Raw genomic sequence first — 19,470 nt, forward strand, 5'->3', positions numbered from 1 at the left:
ATTAAGTGGTTGGTTTTTTGTTTTTCAAAAACTCTTTGAGGTCCCAAAGACTACATTAGTTACCCCTAATAGTAATCCCATAAAATCTTTTCCTTTACCTTGTCTTAGCACTTTCAAACAGTATAAAAACTGAGTTGTAATGGCAACTCATCACAGGTTGGGTTCCCACAGGAAGTAAACTCTATGATGGAGTTTAGCATGTAGGATGTTTTCTAACGACTGCCTTTGGACATAGTTGGCCCCACAAGAATCTCAGAGTTGCTAGGTGAAGCTGACTGGTAAATCACTGAACGGTTCAATGACCACTCAGATGGGGCATGACCAGGCAACGAGGCTCTGCAGATGAGAATGCCTTCAGGAGCTGACAGCTGTAAGCTGTCTACTGCCTGTACTCCCAGCAGCTGGGGCAGCACCTTCTTTATTAAAGATGGATCAGAATCAATTACTCCTACCAGGATGGTGACTCCTTGTCTGGGGGTCTCTTGGAACAAGGAACCCAAAGGGGCTAGGTGGTAATTGCAGCTTATAATTCAACAGGAATTGCTAAAATGGGAAGCACAAATTACAACAGGGACACAGGAATAATAATGGCAAGTAGGGACACTCAGCTTCCACCTGTTGGTTCCCAGACGCATGTATTCTTGTATCAGAGACATAGCACCATATAAATGTTTTGAACTCAAAAGTGTATCCTGCATCCTAGGTTGATACCCCATCCTCAAAAATATCTCCTCCAAGCTAATGCTACAGCTGTGCCTTTAACAGGCCATTCCAATACTCTATCATTTAGGAAGCTTCTGGGTGATTCTATATGAGTTAAGACCGTGGACCACCTGACCGTGGGCACACTCCCAACACCTTCGCCATAAAGTCAATCCCCTGGTGTAACATGAAATTATGTATGATTCCATGCCAATAAATCAAATCCTCAAAAAGTGATGGCGTGAGCAAGAAAGACAATCTCCTACCTGGAATATGTCTGTTACTGTGCCTAGCGTGATCAACTTGTCATCATGTGCCAGGCTGGTCTCCTGGAGGGATTGTGCCGTATCAGGAGCTCAGTGTTGGTCGCTGTTTCTGGCAAGTTGAACTTCAGGCAAAAGCAGAAACACTAGATCAACCTAAGTGAATAGGAGCCCATACCATTAAGCCCATACATGGCTTTCATCCCTGCCACCGTAGCCCTTTTTCTTATGTACCCATCGTGTCAGCATTAGGGTGGTATTAACGTATGATATGGAGATGCTCACACTCCATGCCCACTCCCATATGCCACGTGCCTCTACCCCTTACATGTAATCTTCCAATCTGTCTCTCCACAAATCACTTAACAGCCAGTCATTTCTCACTGCCCAAGAAGAGTTCACATATATTCTGAACTCAGGCCACTTCTCTCTCCACACAAAGGGGGTGACTTCAAGCTTCACCTCTTGAAGCTCTGCCCATTGGGAAGATTTTCCCTTGTGACTGGCTTTCAGTACCACCCCTGAGTGGAGCTGTATGGAGGATGCTATCTATTTTCAGCTTGCAACCACAGAAGCAACTAGTCCATGAACCAAGTTTGGGTTTTTCCTCCTTTTTACATCTGGTCTTAAAAGATGGCCCATACACCTGTAGGTGTGACATGGGGGTCTGGGCTGCCTGCTCGTGCAATTTCCATGAACCCTCGGGTCCTGCTTTTGCTCAACCCTGTATCTACCAGTTCCATCTTACCATGGATTACTGCTGCACCTGCTGCAAGTTATGACTGGATGGTTCTGATAGAACCCCAGCTCAAGATTGCCAGTTGTAACCACATGGTGATTTTGCCCCATGGTCAGGTAACTCATCTCTCATACATCATCATCTCATACAACAAACTAGCTTCATTTTTCATAAAGTATATAATTCTCCACTGAAGATGGCATGGCCTTATCCTAAAACCCCCAGGGCCTCGGTTGTGATTCCCTATTGACGGTGGCCATAAACTGCAACTTTCCTACCACTGATGTCTAGAACCTTTGAACCTGCCTGGTTACATGACTGCAGAGCCCTTTTCTGCTCATAGCTGGCAGCCTTTCATGCCACTGGGTGGAAGCAGTATTCCCAGTTGGAATATACTGCCTCCAAGATCTGAAGAGGCCTACTAGGCATTATCCTTCCTTTTTCATGTTTAGGAAGTTCAGGGTGCAATAATTTGTCCTTTACTTTGGATGGCATGTCCTGGAATGCCCCTGACCAATGGAACTCTAAAAATATTACTGATGTGACAAGGTCCCTGAATCTTCTTACGGTATCTCTCTCACCCTCTAGGGAGGGTGTCTTATCAAAGCTTCCAATATGTTAGCGACCTCTTGCTCATATCGTCCAATAAATATGTTACCATTGATATAATGTATTAATGTGATGTTCTCTATGGCATCCTCTTCAACTTACTGGATGACAAAGGACAAGAACGTTTAAATAGCCCTGAGGTAAAACTACCGTCATCTTTTCCCTGTGAATACACACTGTTTCTGATCTTTTATTTTCCTAACAGGGATGGAAATTATGCATCTACCCAATCAATGTCTGCCTACCAGGTACTTGGGAGTATATTCATGTGCAATGGAAAGGACACCACACCTGGCACTTCAACTGCAGTTGAGCCTATGACTTAGCGCAGTTTGTGGCAGTCTGCTGTCATTCTTTACAGCCCAGATGATGGGAATCAACCATCTTTTAGATACTTAACAGGCTCACTAATCTCCTCCACCACCACCCCAGGTTAAGATAGTGTTTTTGATTTATTATTTGGCTGAGGGATAGAGGCAGTTTCAGAGATTACCACTTACTTGGTGTTTTCCTTTTCTTTTCCTTTTCTTCTCTTCTCTCTTCCTTCTTTCTTTCTTTCTTTTTTTGTCTCTCCCACTATAATGATTCTTGTCCTGTAGGTCAGGAACACAACGCGAGGGATTTTATGAAGTACTAAGTATTCGCTCTAATAAAATATTCAGAGGCTCAACAAATGACATTGTTGACCCACTGTGAGCCAAACCTTGGCCAGGACTCCATTTATTACCTGGCTGCCATATGCATCCATTATACGAGGTGCTTTGGACCCCAGGTATCACTGTGAATTCAGACCCTGCATCCAACAAATATTGGGTTATTCTTACCCTTTTCCCCAGTGCAATTACTCAAATACCTGGAGGTAAGTCCCTTTGGGGAAGGACTAGGGGAATCATTACCACATGTATTTGACATGTGTTGCAGTGTCCTTCTCCTGGGGACATAACTTTTCCTCAGTCAATGGTTTCTGGGTTGAGAAACTGACTCAAGTTTGGAAACAGAACAAGACAGCGTGACTTTATTGGAGCAACTCCTCTCAGCCTCCTGAGGTGGATTTATTTTAATGATACATATTGAGTAAATTCCTTTGTTATTGTCCATCCATTTCACTCCTAAAGGAACTGTGTTCTATTAACCAACTCCACAACTCTCTGAGGATCAGGCCTCCTCTGGCTTAACCTTGCCAATTATTATTATGGTTATGTGCACATGGCATCTGTATATGTGATGGGTTTCATTCAAATATATATAATTATATATAGATATACAGAACAGGCAAGATGTGGCCAGAAGCACACACCTGCAACAACAGTCAAAGGAGATTAATATGATACATCACACAACAAAATGAAGGTTAAAAATTGTATGATCATCTCAACAGATGCAGAAAAAGCACTTGACAAAATCTGAAATCCATTCATGATAAAAACTGTCAACAAACTAGGCACAGAGAGAATGTTTCGCAACATAAGAAAGGTCATATATGATAAGCCCACAGCTAACATCATACTCAGTGGTAAGAAAGTTTTTCCTCTAAGATCAGGAGCAAAACACACATGCCCACTCTTGCCACTTTTATTAAACATAGTACTAGAAGTACTAGCCAGAGCAATTAGGCAATAAAAAGACATAATAAGGATCCAAATCAGAAAGGAAGTAGTAAAACTGTCTCTGTTTGCAGATGACGTGATATTATATATAGAAAACCCTAAAAACTCACCCCCAAAACTGTTAGAACTAATAAATGAATTCAGCAAAGTTGAAACATGTCTTTGAGAGCTCCAAGCAAAGTCCTGAGCTAGTTTACTTAGCTGAGGGTTCTAAAGAATGCATCAAGAGTTCTGTAAAAAAGCCTTCCTTGTCTCTAGTCTATCAGGGACATTGTAGTAATCAAGGAACTACAGGAATTGCTCCAAGTCCTTCCAAGGCAGGGAAACCCCAGCCATTTTCCACCACAGGGGCTGTAGAGTAGACAGCAGTGCCTCAGATAGGTCACCCTGCGTGTCTTATCAAAAAGATCCTGGCTTAACAACTAGCACTTCAGGGGTTCTTTCCAAGTTTTATCTCCATTCGACTCTGAACCCACTAGCTATATCTGGCCTGGCAGATAGCAACAAAGGAGTAAGATAATGATTCTGGGCGATGTAACCCAACGAACAGAGAATGTTTCTTTTATGGTGGAGAGATATCTCACTGGCCTTTACCAGGACCTAGGACAAATATTCTATGCCGATTCCCAGCAAACAACTTTCTGATTCAAAATTTAGCATCTCAGGCATCTTAATACCAAAAAAGTAGAACCTAGGAGACTCTTAGCACCATGAGAAAAGAACAAAGTTCACTTTAAATGAACAAAGTAGCATTTTTGTTTAAATACTAGTCTCAAGTAATACTAGTACTTAGTACTTATACAGAGCTTCCTATGTACCAGGCACTATTCTCAGAGCTTTGTATCTATTAACTTCTTTTATCCTCGTAACAATCCTATGATGAAGTAGGTTCTGCCATTATTGTTCTCATTTTCCAAATGAAGATACTGAGGCATAAAAATGTCTGGTAACATACCCAAGGTCACATCCGCTGGTTAGAAGTGGCAGAGCTGCGATTTAAACCCAGTCTGGCAAAAGAATTTGTTTTCTTAGCCATTCTGCTATTCAGTGTGGAATCTACCCCCAGGAGACCTGCCAAGTTAAGGCCCAAGCCTAGGACGTGAAGTTCTAACCCATATGCTAATACGAACAAGCCCTGCCAGCACTCCAGCCCTTGATAACTCAATCAGATGATTCCTCATTGCCTAAGCCAGATCTTTGTTTGAATATGGAAATACAGAATGTGTGGTAGATGATGAATAAATCAAAGGCTTATAGAAAAGTTCTCACTAATGCTCAAATCATTTCAGAGTTCAATGTCTTTGCATATGCTGGCAATATTCTCCACTCTTCACCATGCAAACTCCTCCCTACCTTTCAAATTCAGAACAAGTATCCTGTTCTTTGGAAGGCTTTCCTCATTCCCAACTCCAAAGGCAACCCTTCCTCTGCACCCTTTCTTTATTGTAGCATTTAGCACTTTATATTCTATCTACTGCTATTCTCATCGCTCTAGATGGCAAACTTTTTGAAAACAGAACTCTTTGGAAAGCCTCTATTCCCTCATTGGAATACTGAGAGTAATAAAATTACCTCTTTTGCGAGGATTAACTAAAATAATCTCTGTAAACTTACTTGACATTTAATTAGCACTCAGTGAAGGACAGCCACTCTGAAAGTATAGTTTTGTAACCTTGGGTAGTTGGTACAGTGTTGACATACAATATACAGTTAGTAAATGTTTGTTAAACAAGCACAAAATAATATTCCAAAATATCACTGAGGAAAAAACAAAAAAATCACTGAGGATGTACTTCAAACGTCTTAGTTAAACGTCTTTAATATAATGCTAGCCCTGATTCGTCAGTTTTGCCTATTGAAATTTCACAACTCAAGTTGTCACATACCTTGTTGGTGTCATTTCATTTTTCCTGTTACAGTTGAAGGGATGCTGTGACCAAGACTGTTTAAAATTAAAATAGAATTTGCAAGTATATTCAGATAAGGAAAAGATATCCTTGCTTTTAAATTATTTCATTGGTACATTTAGTCATCTTATATTTTAAAATGAAGATAATAAATTAAAAATATTCCTTTCTCATTTCTCCTTTTTTTGGTTCCTTTCCCTCCTTCATAGTTTTAATTTTAAATAAAAAACAATGGCTGCCTTCAAAAGTTATTTTATAAACAGAGTAAGTTATAATTACTAACACAAGAAAAATTTCAGTGTATCCAAAAAAACTTCTAAGCTCCTTGACATAGCCCACTTTACTGGGTTACCATGAATACAATAAAAATGCCAGACTAATAAGAGAATTTGGAAAACTCCTTGGAGAAACTGGATATTATCTACTGGATAAAAAACATTTCTGACCCTTAAGTAAGTCTTGGTCTGTATTTTGTTTACTTTCTTGAATATCTCCTAAGTATCTCTAAACTCTCCATCTTACTAATTATACAAATACATAAAAATTATTTAGTATAAGGTTATTTTACCTTAATTCCTTTGAAGGGAATAAAGTAGCTATCATATCATTTTATAAAGCATCTGTTTCCTCATGCAGGGAATTACATGTAGTTATAATTAAAGTTTATTTTACTCTAATAATTTTTACCCTTTATATATTTAGGAAACCTGAACCTTATTGCAGAAGAAATCAGTATTGAACTTAACATAATTACTTGCACAATCTATAGACATCCATTCCACAAACTGTTACCAAAAGCCCTACGCTGTATAAGCATTATGCTAGGTGCTCAGGATACAGGAATACAAATTAACAAAACACAAGTCAGTAGTGATAAGTATTACAAAGAAAAAGAAAGCAGATTAAGGGGAATAGAGAGGGAAGGGGATGAGGTGTTATACAGATCAGGTAAGTATCTCTGAAGGAAACAAGAGAGTGAGTCACAGGACACTGAGAAAGGGACCTCCAGGCAGACAGGTTAGCAAGTGCAAAGGTCCCGAGACAGAAATGTATTCTGCTTGTTCTAAGCAGAGAGATCGGTGTGGTTGGAGTGGTGTGAGCTAAGGAGAGGAAAAGGCACCTCCCTGGAGGTCTAGTGGTTAGGACTCTGCGCTTCCACTGCCGAGGGCCCAGGTTCAATCCCTGGTCGGGGAACTAAAATCCCACAAGCCGCGTGGCCAAAAAAAAATAAGGAGAGAGAAAAACGTAGGAGATAAGTTCAGAGAGAAAGCATGGCCACAGATCCAATGGAAAGATGATGTGAGCCACACACAAAGATCTTCTAGCAGCCATATTTTTAAAAATACAAAGAAACAATTTTTTTTTTGCCACGCCACTCAGCTTGTGGGATCTTCCTCGACCAGGGATTGAACCCGGGGCCACAGCAGTGAAAGCACCAAGTCCAAACCACTAGACCACCAGGGAAGTCCAAAATGAAATTAATTTTAATACTGTATTTTATTGGAAGCACCATATCCAAAATATGATTTCGATACATAATCAATATAACAAAATATTAATGAGGTATTTTACGTTTTTTCCTTCTGAAGAAGTCTTTAAAATCCATTGTGTATTTTATACTCACAGTACATCTACATTCAGTCTAGCACATTTCAAGTGCTCAGTAACCACATGTGGCTAGTGGCTACCATATTGGTGCAGTTACAGACAACTGTAAAGCCTTTGAAGAGTTTGGATTTTGTTTTATGTATCAAATGTATATGAAAATAAAAGAAAAATATAATGAATTTAAAGTTGCCATCGCTCAGTTTCAGCGATTAGCAATACATGGCCATCTATACCTCTATCCACCTTCCCCAAACCTAGATTATTTTGAAGGACTGTACTGGAGAGTTTTGAACAAAGGAATGACTTTTAACAGCTTACTCTGACTGCCAAGTAGAGAATACCTTGTAAAGAAGCATGGATGGAAACAGGAAGACCTGTTATGAGGCCATTACAATAATCCAGGTGAATTTACAGCAGCTTAGTTGGGGGTGATGGCAGTGGACTTGGTGAGAAATGGAGGATTGATTGGATTCTTAATATATTTCAAAGGTAGAAGCTGACAGGATATATTGGTGAATTGGGTACAGGATTTGAGAGAAAAGAATCAGAGATGACTTCAAGGTATTAGGCCTGAGCAAGGTGATAGAGTTGCCATTTACTGAAACAGGGGAGACTGCCAGAGGAACAGCTGGATGGAAATTGAGGGCTCATCTTTGGATATGCTAAGTCTAGACGTCCTACTAGACATTCAAGTGCCAATAGTGAATAAAAAGTTGTATACCTAGATCTGCAATTCAAGGAAGAAGCCCAGGCAGAGATATAAATTTGTGAGTGATCAGAAAATAGGTGGTATTTAAAAGCATGGGACAAGATGCATTCACTAGGAAATGAATATAAACAGAGGAGAGGTCCTGGTACACTCCAAAGTTAAGAGCAGGAAGAGGAAGAACCAGGAAAGGAGACTTAATCGAAGCCCCAAGTGAGACAGAAAAAAAATAAAAATAAAATGTAAGAAAAAGTAGTGTCCCAAAAGAAAATTAAAGTAAGTATTTCAGTATAGCAATATATATTATTATATACAAATATAGTAATATTCAATATAGCACAGGGAACGATACTCAATATCCTGTAATAACCTATAATGGAAAAGAATCTTAAAAAGAATATATATATGTACATATATGTATAACTGAATCACTTTGCTGTACACCTGAAACTAACACAACATTATAAATCCAACTATATGTCAATAAAAAAATTTTTTAAAGAACTGCTTCAAGAAGGAGGTAGTACACAAAACACAAAACTAAATTTAAGAAAATAAAAACCAATGCCTAGAAGTTGAAAACTAACTGAAACAAATGAACCTAATGGTATATCAGTTTGGTAAAAAAATCACACAGAGAAAAGAATTATTCCAATTGATCTTAGAACAAAATACTCTGACTATACACTTTTTAGTGCAATACATTCCTAGGACAAAAATATTAAAAGGGCAAACAAATCTTAAAATACCTAATGTCACTTAGTATTCTTATTGTTAATAGTAACAATTGTATTATTATTAACATGAATATATTTTAACATAATACAACTAAGAAACTATGTTAAAGCTGCTAAGGACTAATGTTCAGCATCAAAATGTCAGTTAAAAAACCTTGTAATTTTAAATTGTGGTTGTAAATATCAGTATAAACTTGTAACTTTATTTTTAAAAAGGTACTTATTTTCTAACTGTCCACTGAAGGGCCAATTAACAATGATAATCAAGTAGCAACAAGAATTCCATACTCTGGTCTCAAAACACCTTCACACACTAAAAGGACTCAGGGTTTTTTATCAACAGTCAATTCCAGGAAATGTACCAACTGAGCTTGGGATACCACATTATGATAGAAAGCAAGGAAGCTATCAAAAGCTAATATTGCCATATTAAATAAATACAGAAAATATCAAAATGTTCCCCCTTGTGGCCAAAATAGAATAATGTGAGTATCAAACAACTGCAACTGATAGAAATACATTGAATGTGTAAAGCCATGAGTTCGTAGTGACATGCAAAAAAGGAAAAAGACAGAGAGAGAGATTCTTTGGACAGCATGGAGGTTGCTAGGTAACCAACACATTACTCTGAAATTGGATAATTTAAAGGAAATAATTAAAGATCTTTCCTGTCTTTTCGGTATGAACAGTATTTCAGGGTAACCAAATAAGCCTAAAGGATGCAGAAAAGTTTTTCTATACAGAAGACTTCTAGCTAATAAATGTAGAAGTAATGATCAAATTAGAAAATCACCATCTTGCAACCCCTATTTCAAAATGAATCAGACAATAGTCATCAATAGATATTAAAATCATTAGTTAAAAGACTGTTGGGAAACTTCACAATGAAGGAACTACGCTGTCACCACCTGAATTAAGCATTACTACAAACGTGAGACAACCTGACACTATGTGGTTCTCCAGGTGATGAAACAATATAAAGTCTGTAACATCACCTACAGCTAGTCTTGTCAAAACTTGAAACAGAATTTAATCGAGTCTTTAGATCTCACTTCTAGACAGCAGGACTACTGACCCACTTTCTTCAAGAAGTAAATGGAGGGGCTTCCCTGGTGGCGCAGTGGTTGAGAGTCTGCCTGCCGATGCAGGGAACGCGGGTTCGTGCCCCGGTCCGGGAAGATCCCACATGCCGCGGAGTGGCTGGGCCCGTGAGCCATGGCCGCTGAGCCTGCGCGTCCGGAGCCTGTGCTCCGCAGCGGGAGAGGCCACAACAGTGAGAGGCCCACGTACTACAAAAAAAAAAAAAAAAAAAAAGGAGTAAATGGAATAAGGGAGGGGAAAAGGAGCAGTCCTCCAGATGAAAAGAGATCCTAGAGACCCTAAGAACCAAATTCAAGATGTGGACCTTGTTTGGACTCTGATCTGAAAAACATAATTGTAAAAAGGCATTTCTTGAGACAATTGGAGAAATGTTAATAGTTTATATTAAAACCTCAGAAATGTTTTATTTCCTTTGTTAGATGTAAAAATGGATTTGCGGTTACCTAAGGAAAAAAATTTTGTCTTTCAAAGCATAGTGAAGTGGCTGGGTAAAATAGCATGCCATCTAAGATGTGCTTTTAAATACTTCAGCAAAACCAAAAACAAAACACACACACACACAAATAGAAACAGCCCCAGTTACCAAGATACTCACTTAACCCAGCATAAGAGCTGCGAGTTCTTCAACAGCCATAGAATATTGTCCCTGCTTCAGCAACTCAGATACTCACGACGACTCAAGAGTTGTCGAGTAGAAGCATGGAGGTCAGAACTGAACTGGGCAAACTCAGCAACCTCACCATAGGAGCCAATTTTGACTTCACGGTGCCTGGCCCTGCTTCACAGACCTGGTGTGGGCAGCATTTCTGACGTAGGACACAGAAAAAACAATGTAAATGGTAGGGCAGATACCTTTGTAGAACAATTCTGTTTCCAAGAAGATCTGTCCATCACTGATAGGAACGATATTCGTTGGAATGTAAGCAGACACATCACCAGCTTGTGTTTCTGGTAAAGAAGTCAAGGAGCCACCACCAAAAGAATCGTCCATTATGTCTGCTCTCCTGTAGACGGGAGTGTAAGTAGAACACATCATCAGGCTGGACCTCACGAGTAGCTGAGTGGTCTGTAGACCAGCAGAGGCACCAGCCTGCTTGGATAATTCATCACAGATGATCAAAGCATGTTTGCCATTATCCCTAAAATGCTCTCCCACAGCACAGCAAGAATAAGGAGTCAGGTACTGATGGAGGGCAGTGTCAGCAGCAGTGGTTGAAACCACACTGGTGTTCTTCATGGCATCCACATCTGTAAGTGTTTTCACCAACTGGGCAACAGTGGATCTCTTCTGACCGATAGCAGTGTAGATATAGTATAGCTGCTTCTTTCCATCAGATCCATCACTGAAATGTTTCTGGTTAATAATTATGTCAATCATTGATGTTCTGCCAGTCTGTCAGTCACCAATCGTCAGCCTGTACTGACCACAACCAATCAGCGCCAAGCTATCCACAGCATTAATGCCAGTCTGCACTGGTTTCTGCACAGAGATTGGAGAAATGATGCCAGGGGCTTTCAGGCCAACTCACCATTGGGTCTTGGAACCAACTGGATCCTTTTCATCAGTGACATTACCAAGGGCATCTACTATACAACCCAGTAGCTTCTCACCAACTAGAACATTCACAATGGCTCCCGTCCTCTTCACAGTATCTCCTTCCTTAATTAGTTTATCATGTCCAAACACAACAAAACCAACATTGTCAGTTCCCAAGTTGAAACATACCCTTTAAGCCTGAAGAAAACACTACCATTTCGTCTGCTTGAACATTCCTCAGCCCATGTATTCAACCAATACTATCATCAATACTTGAGACACACCTGTTTCTTCACAGTCAACAGAGGTTTTGGCTCCAAGATTACGCTCTTCAAGAACAGAGGATACCTCAGCAGTGCCAGTCGTCTGAAGACAAGTGTTAAGAGGCATGGAGGTTCCCTGTGGCAATGAAGGATGATCCCAAAGCATTCTGAAGACCAGTCTGGCCTGCCAAGGGAGGGTGCAAGCCACAGTCCAAGGCCACGTGTCCAGACAGCATCTTTGCAGCTCTCCTTGGGTGGTTCCTCTGCAGCTGCAACCTCTGGACCGACTTCCAAGCAAATATTAACCAAAAGAAATTACACCAGTATCTTGAGATACTATGTAAGAGGATTATGAGATAATTACATTAGTATCAGACAAAATGTTTCTAAGAAATAATCCTTAGTATGGATAAAGTCACATGTAAAGATAAAATAATGCAAGAATAACTCACTAGATACATAATATATATGCTTGTATAATTTTTTTACTTTTTATTATGAAATTTACAAACATACAAAAGTAGAAAAAAATAGTACAATGAACGCCTATAAATCCACTGAGATTCAGCCACTGTTAACATTCTGTCATAATAGCTTTATTGATTTATCAATCTATTTCATTTTTTATTATTCTGGTTGAGTTGTTTCAAAGTAAGTGTCACACATTATGACATTTTATGCCAAAATACTTTACACTTCTAAAAGAAAAAAAAAATTCTATCTAAATACAATGGTATTGCCTCCCCAACATGAAAATAGCTCTCTAGTTTCAACTCACACCCATTCTGTATTTAAATTTGCCCACATCCTCAGTGTTATTTATAGCTCACTTTTTCATAGCAGGATCCAATCAAGGATCATCTACCGTATTTGGTTGTTAAAGCTCTTAAATTTAATCTATAGTTATTGCCCCTCCCCCATTTTTAGGAAATCCCATTTCTAGAAATCTATCCCAAAGATAACACTAGCAAAAAATTTTTTTAATTAATTTTTTATTGAGGTATAACTGACATACAACTTTATATGTTAGGTACATTACATACAACTTAGGTACATAACATAATGATTCGATATTTGGTACATAACATAATGATATTTGATATCATATTCGATATTTGGTACATATCATAATGATATTTGGTACATAACATATGATATCATAACATATGATATTTGATATCATATTCGATATTTGGTACATATCATAACGATATTTGGTACATAACATAACGATATTTGGTACATAACATAATATTTGGTACATAACATAACGATATTTGGTACATAACATAACGATATTTGGTACATAACATAATGATATTAGGTACATAACATAATGATTCGATATTTGTATACACTGTGAAATGATCACCACAGCAAGTCTAGTTAACATACATCACCATACATAGTTACGGAATTTTTTTCGTGACATGAGCTTTGATGATTTACTACTCCCCTAAGGATTTTCAAACATGCAATACAGTATTATTAACTATACTCGCCATGCTGTACACTACATCACCACGACTTATTTATTTTATAAATGGAAATTTGTACCTTTCGACTCCCTTTACCCATCTGCCCACCCTCCAACTCCCGCCTCTAGCAACCACCAATCTGTTCTATCTATGAACTTGGTTTTTGTTTTTGTTTGAGATTCCACATATAAACGAGATCATAACCAGCAAGTTTGTTTTAATACATACATACAAAGGTATTCCCTTCAGCACTATTTGTTACAGTAAAAAGACTGAAAACAAACCAAATATTCATTAAAAGGGAACTGGAGGCATGAACAGCCACACAATGAAGTCCTGTGCAATGTTTAAAAATGAGAAACTCTTGAATACTGCTATGAAGTGATCTCCAGAATATATTTTTAAATGTATAAATCATGTCAGACAGTGGGCATAAAATGCTACCTTTGTTTTTTTTTGTTGTTTTTTTTTTGCAGTACGTGGGCCTCTCACTGTTGCGGCCTCTCCCGTTGCGGAGCACAGGCTCCGGACGTGCAGGCTCAGTGGCCATGGCTCACGGGCCCAGCCGCTCCGCGGCATGTGGGATCCTCCCAGACCGGGTCACGAACCCGTGTCCCCTGCATTGGCAGGCAGACTCCCAACCACTGCGCCACGAGGGAAGCCCAAAAATGCTACCTTTTATCTAAGAAATAACTGAAGAGCAAAGCAAAAACTAATATAAATGAAAGGCAACATCATTACAAACCATGCAGTAGATATAAAAAGGACAATAAGATATTACCAACAATTTTATGCCAATAAACTTGAAAATTTAAATGGACAAGAAAAACAGAGAAAAACCAACTTACTAAAACTAACACAAAAATTAAAAGTAAATCTAAATAACCCTATACCTATGAAAGAAAATGAACCCATAATTAAAGACCTTCCCCAAAAGAAATCTCCAGGCCATATCACTTCACTAGTGACTTCTAAATTAACAAAGAAATAATATCAATCTTACACATGCTCTTATAGAGAATACTTTTCAAGTTGTCTTATGATATCAGAATAAACTCAATACCAAAACTGAAGGACTTACAAGGACAGAAAATTACAGACCAATTTTTTTCATAAATCTATTGATTTAAAAACCCCTAAAACAAAATAGTAGCAAATTGAATCCAATAACATAAAAAATAAATAACACATTACAACATTTAATGCAATGTTAGTTTAATATTTGAAAATCAATCAATGCAATTCACCGTATTAACAGAATAAAGAAAAACATGCAAACTGACAGGAATATGGAATAGAAATTAAAAACCCATTCTACAGGTACCTGAAAGTTGTGCAGTAAATCTACAGTACAAGAAAACAATTATACACACACACACACACACACACACACACACAATTATTCCCAGGGAAATAGGCAGCAACTTGGTTTAGAATATTGCCAGAGTTACTCTCTCCTCTGGGCTAGGCCTCACTTTCTTTAAATTAGCAATGAGATAAGTTTGGGGACACCAACAGAGACTGGTCCAAGGGTCCTTCTATTAGTCCCTTTATTCTGTCTTGAAGACAATGCTTTTTCATCCTTCTGCTGGTAGAACTTTCTTTTTTCCCGTGTGTGCATGAACAGTTCGGGACCTCCACTCACACGACGTTACGTGTTTGCTCACCATCTACAACTATGTCCTGTGGGCACAACGGAGCAACTGTGTCAAAGGAGTGAGGTGTTATGGCCCTGCTATTACCTCCCTGAGTGTGGGCAAACATGGAGACATCTAATCAAAACTCTACTGCCAGTGAGAGTGCCAAATGCACAACCACTTTGGAAGACACCGTGTATTTCTTAACACACTTACCATACGCCCCAGTAATGTCACTCCTAGGTATCTATCCAAAAGAAATGAAAATTTATGTTCACAAAAAAGACTTCTATAAGAATGTTCATGGGAATTCCTGGTGGCGCAGTGGCTAAGAATCTGTCTTCCAATGCAGGGGACGTGGGTTCAATCCCTGGTCAGAGAACTAAGATCCCACACGCTGCGGGGCAGCTAAGCCCACGTGCCACAACTACCGAGCCCGTGCACTCTAGAGCCCATGTGCTGCAACTACTGAGCTGGCGCGCTGCAACTACTGAGCTGGCACGCTGCAACAATGAATCCCACGTGCAGCAACTAAGACCCAATGCAGCCAAATAAATAAATAAATATTTTTTAAAAAGAACATTCACGGCAGTTTTATCATAATAGCCCTAAACTAGAAAGAGCCCAAATGTTTATCAATAGGAGAAGAAATATACAAACTGTGTTACGTTCATATAATGAAATGCTACTCAGCATTAAACAAATTACATACGCAACAACGTAAATGAAAATCAGAAACATTATGATGAGTGAAAGCAGCCAGAAACAAGAGCACACACGGTATGGTTCCATTTATATGAAATTCTAGAAAAGGCAAAATTAATCTATGGTGGAAAAAACTGCCTTGGGGTGGGGTAGGATTTGACTAGGGACCATATAAGGGGCCTTTTTGGTGGGATGGTAGTGTTCTACATATTAACAGAAGTTTGGGGAGCAGGCTAATGAATTTGTCAAAACTCAGCTAATGTATGCTAAAAATGTGTGCATTTCATTGTATATAAACTTTACATCTAGGGAATAAATTTTAAATACTAAACTTGAGTTAATGACATGCGTGTTATAGTACTTAGGGAAAAGTGGCTGAAAACTGTAATTTGTTTCAAAGAGCATAAAAAAATAAAATGGTTTAATTGATAGATGTGGCAGAGTATAACAAAAGAATTAATGGTAGAATCAAGATGGTGGGCATATCCTTTCAACCTTGCTGTATGGATGAACTTTTCATAGTAAAACAAATGTAAAGCTCTGTCGCCTCGTTTGAAATAGGTTCAGTGAGGAAGCTTTCCTCAGGTAGATATATTAAGTAGCAAGCATAATTTGAAGAAAGAGAGGGACTTGTTACAGGAATGTGAACAATATAAATTTTCATTCCTTTTAAGCAATATGTAAAATTTGTCTTCATGATAGCATGTGCACAGTTCTTGGTGTGACTTAAAAACATTAGTTGATAGTCATAATCTGACAGTGCCATTTGTTTCCTATAAGAAATGAGAAAATCATTAATTGCACAGTATGAGAGGAAGGAAGCTTATAAAGAAAAATTTGACCGGGAAATTCCCTGGCGGTTCAGTGGTTAGGGCGCCATGCTTCCACGGCAGGGGGCACGGGTTCAATCCCCGGTCAGGGAACTAAGATCCCACATGCTATGCGGCATGGCCAAAGGAAAAAAAAAAAAATTGACCAAGGACCTCCCAGGACATGACTTGATTAGTAAAGCAGATGTATTTTAGTTTCTTCTAATTACCCCCCCCAACCGGGGTTGCAGTGGGGGGAGTCCTATACAGCTTTTCTGGCATAGAATTCTGTTATTTCCTTGCTGCTTAGCAGCAAACTACAATTCTGTTCCAATTATTTGTCTTCTTAAATCAAGCAAAATGAGAACAGGTCTGTGTAAATTATAATCTGTATAATTATATCGGTGGCCTTCAAAACTTTTTTTAACCTCAACCTACCAAAGAAATATATTTTACATCATGACCCAGGAAACACACACACACACACAGATATATGAATCAAAAGTTTCAGGAAATACTGTTATTATTTATGATGCCATCTGATATTTATTTCCATTTTATTCCATTACTTCAAAATGCTAGTCATAACCCATTAAATTGATATCCTATTGAAATACTGTACCATGTAACAGAGTTTTTTAGAAAACTCTAAGTCCTGGATGTGGACTGCATTGTGACACAATCTAAGAAATGTAAAATATCTTTCTATTGCTTTATAAGTGCTACTCCACAGACTCCTTTTCTCGTGATAATTAAATATGTATTGAACCAACTCTGTGCAAGGCCTCGTGCTAGGAACTTGAGATGAACAATTTCATTATACTTCTTTTATATATTTCCTTCCTAAGAACTCAAAGGGTTTTAGATATACTCTGTTTATTGTAACAAAACCCCATGGGGTCACAAAGGATAGGCATCATCAATGCTTTGGAGTTGAAGGCACTGACTGAGTCAGAAATCACATATTTGCCTAAAGTCATACTATTAAAGTAATGGAAGTTAAGAAACAAATTTTCTCAACTTCAACTCTAAAATGCTAGAGTATTTTAAAAAATCAACTTCAAAAATCATATTTATTTTCTATATTAAAATACATAATGACTCTTTTGCACAGAAATAACTAGATTAAAAGTTTGATCATGTCTTATTTAAATTATATCCATCTATCATAATACAGTCAGATGTGCATTAAACACTGTTTAAAGATTAAAAAAAACATTTTTCTCAAGATCCCCAGAGAAAAACTAGGAGAACACCACAGAGAATATGAGCGGAACATGCAGAGTCATTCCTGTTTACTTGTACTACTACCCTTGAAACACACCCTGGCATCCCACAGATTTCATCTACTAGCATGAATTACTTTGCAGAAAATTTCTTAGTTCCTTACACAAGCAGACGTGTCGCATCTCTTCTGTTTATGTCTCAATTCTAGGAGTTATCAAAGTTTTTGTTCTTTTTATTTTTCTATATGCAAGTAATAAAAACTAAATGTAAATAGATACTATTTATAAATTACATCTAGTAGTAAATATTGGGCAGGCCAAAAAGTTCCTTCGGTTTTTAAATAAAAATAAAAGATACACTTTTTATTTTCACCAGGAACTAGTTATTGAACACATTCACCGTTTTGTTCCACTACCTCCTGCCATTTTTCAGGCAACTTCATAATTCCATCTTCCCAAAACTTTTAATCTTTTTGAGCAAAGAACTGTTCCAGGTGCCTTTTACAGCCTTCCAGGGAATTGAAATTTTTTTCCATTATGAGAATTTTGTAAAGACTGAAATAAATGGAAATCCAAAGGTGCAATGTCTGGTGAATACAGCGGATGAATCAGAACTTCGCAGCTGTAACAATTTTTGCTTGGTCATCAAAGAAACATGTGGTCTTACGTTATCCAGATGGAAGATTATGCACTTTCTATTGACTAATTCCGGAACTTTTCGTTGAGTGCTACTTTCAGTTGGTCTAATTGGGAGCAGCACTTGTTGGAATTAATTGTTTGGTTTTCTGGAAGGAGCTCATAGTAGAGGACACCTTTCCAATCCCATCATATATACATCACCTTCTTTGGATGAAGGCCGGCCTTTGGTGTCGTTGGTGGTTGTTCATTTCACTTCCCCATGATCTCTTCCATTCCACGTTATTGTACGGTATCCAGTTTTCATCACGCATCACAATTTGTTTTAAAAACGGAACGTTTCCTTACGTTTAAGTAGAGAATTGCATGTGGAAGTACCGTCAAGAAGGTTTTTTCGCTTAACTTATATGGAACCCAAACGTTAAAGCAATGAACATAACGAAGCTGGTGCAAATGATTTTCAACTCTTGATTTGCTTATTTTGAGTATGTCGGCTATCTCCCACGTGGTATAATGTTGATTGTTCTCAATTAATGTCCCAATTTGATCGCTATCAACTTCAACTGGTCTACCCGACCGTGGAGAATCGTCCAGAGAGAAATCTCCAGCACAAAACTTCACATACCACTTTTGACATGTTCGATCAGTCACAGCACCTTCTCCACACATTGCACAAATCTTTTTTTGCGTTTCAGTTGTGCTTTCCCCTTTCGTGAAATAATAAAGCATAATATGCCAAAAATGTTGTTTTTTCTTCCATCTTCAATATTAAAATGGCCACACAAAAATTCACCAATTTTGGTAAGTTTTTTTTTTCAATGCACGCTGATATGATAGCCGTCACAATACAATCTAAAGAAACTGTTTCGAATGAAGTTAAAGACCACTAAGCGCTACTAGAACCATCTTAGGGAAAAACCCGAACGAACCTTTTTGGCCAACCCAATACAACAAAACACATATAAAGCCTCTGCAAGGAAACTTACAAAAGTTTACTGAGAAACTTTAAAGAAGACCTTAATAAATTCTGAGAGTTACCATATTTGCGGAATGAAAGACTCAGTATTTTAAAGATTTCAATTCTTTCCAATTCATAGTTTGAATTTACTCCCAAAGTTTTTGTTCTTAAGCTGAAAATCATTACACATTAAATTGAACTAACAAATAAATTCATTTGTTAATTCATTCAACAAACATTTA

General features: G+C 38.1%; 1 pseudogene; it reads right to left on the minus strand.

Moving 5' to 3' along the window:
- Positions 1-10,574: 10,574 nt before the first annotated feature.
- On the minus strand, positions 10,575-12,015 carry LOC137228691 (ATP synthase subunit alpha, mitochondrial-like; annotated as a pseudogene).
- Between the last annotated feature and the right edge of the window lie 7,455 nt (positions 12,016-19,470).

The sequence above is a fragment of the Pseudorca crassidens genome, chromosome 8, assembly GCF_039906515.1.
Source record: "Pseudorca crassidens isolate mPseCra1 chromosome 8, mPseCra1.hap1, whole genome shotgun sequence".
NCBI lineage: Eukaryota > Metazoa > Chordata > Mammalia > Artiodactyla > Delphinidae > Pseudorca > Pseudorca crassidens.